The 1,754-nt window shown below is 40.4% G+C and overlaps 1 pseudogene; it reads left to right on the top strand.

The window, feature by feature from the left end:
* Positions 1 to 1,754, top strand: part of LOC102017129 — a 45,811-nt pseudogene that overhangs the window by 28,260 nt on the left and 15,797 nt on the right.

Genomic DNA, 1,754 nt, shown 5'->3' with positions numbered 1-1,754 from the left:
TATTTACATATGTTTGGCATATAGTTGGACTGTTTATCATTTCTTGAAGAAAAACTTTTCATTGATATCTTTCAGTTGGGCCCTGATGATTAGTCACAGGGACAGAAAATGCAAACCTAGGCCTATCTTTTTCACAAAGGGGGATAGAGAAAAAGCAATCTTTAATATCCATTACCACAATGTGATGATTTTTTGGTATAGCTGTGGGAGAGGGTAGCCCCAGTTGGAGTGCTCCCATCTTGATTATATGTTTGTTAATTTCTCTCAAATCATGAAGTAGGTGATATTTATTTTTATCCTTTTTGTGGATTATAAATATTGGGGTGGTCCAGGGGCTGGTGGAGGGTTCTATATGGTTTTGAGAGAGTTGGTCCATGATTAGTTGTTTTAGGACAGTTAGTTTTTGGGACAGTAAGGGCCATTGGTCCACCCACACAGGTTCGTCAGTGTCCCAGATTAGCTGTGTGTGCTGTGGTTTAATCATTGGAGCAATGGCCCCTATGAGGGGGGGAGTGGTTCAGTAGTTAACTTGACATCTAGTTGTGACAAAATATCGCTTCCCCAAAGGACCTGGGGCAAACCTTGTAATAACAAAGGTTGACAGTGTCCTGAGTGTCCTTCTTGATCTCTCCATCTCAACAGAGTTGCTATCTGGAGTGCCATCTGTTCACCTGTGGCTCCTTGTACAAGCGGCCCTGGAATGGTTGCCCAAAATTTACTATATGGGTCTATTGGGAAGCAGGAATGTTCAGCTCCTGAGTCTATAAGGCCAGAGATGGACATTTATTCTACCTCTAGGGTTAATAGTGCCTTGTTTTGAGTGATGGGCACAGTCCATAGGATCTGTGAGGTGGTTTTTATTTCCCTCTTTTGTTGGGCTGAGGGTTGCCCCTTTTGAAGTTTAAAGGATTGCCCTCCTTGTCAGTTTTTGATTGGCAGTCCTTTGCCCAATGATATCCTCTCTTACATTTAGGACAGGGTGTAGGTGGTTTTGGTTTCATGTTTGAAGTTTCTTGTCCCTTTTTGGGACATTGCTTAGCAAAATGTCTGGGTGTTTTACAACTGAAGCATAAAGGTAATGCATTAGTATTTAATTGTAAAGCATTGGCAAGTGCCATCACCAACGCTTGAGCTCCTTGTGCCTTAACTTCCCTGCATGCTAATATCCAATGATCTAGACCTTCATTTTTTATCAGGGCTATTAAGGTTCTACATGTGGGTGTGGCTCCTTCAAAGATAAGTTGTTTGGCTAGAGCCTCGGCGGCCTCTGGGTGATCAATCTTTTCCTTATAAGATTCTACAACTTTGGAGACAAAAGAAGTAAAGTCCTCATTGGCTCCTTGAATAAGCTTATTAATTGGGGTAGTTGGTCCAGTATGGCAACGGTTAAATGTTTCTAAGGCTATTGTTCTCACTTGCTCAAAATATTGAGGCGGGCCTTGTGCCTGTACAGCAGGAGAGGCATATATGCCTTCACCTGCTAGGCAGTCATATTTAAGTATCACATTATTTCTATGATTTCAGTCGGCTTGTTGTTCACATTCATCTTTTTTTTAAAAATTATTTTAAAAATAAAAGGTGAAAAATACTAACACACAGACAACATTTTACAAAATAGCAAAGGATCAGTACAGACAGTAGAGAGTTACAAACAGAGTGGTAGGGAATTAACAATGCTTGTTGTATTACATATTGATATCTTCAAAGTGGTTTCTCATGAAAACAGATATAGACATACAAACCTGATCAACCAA

The sequence above is a fragment of the Chinchilla lanigera genome, unplaced genomic scaffold (assembly GCF_000276665.1).
Source record: "Chinchilla lanigera isolate Chin_1 unplaced genomic scaffold, ChiLan1.0 scaffold00085, whole genome shotgun sequence".
NCBI lineage: Eukaryota > Metazoa > Chordata > Mammalia > Rodentia > Chinchillidae > Chinchilla > Chinchilla lanigera.
Note: the sequence above shows the minus strand (reverse complement) of the source record. Positions and strands in the feature narration are given on the sequence as shown.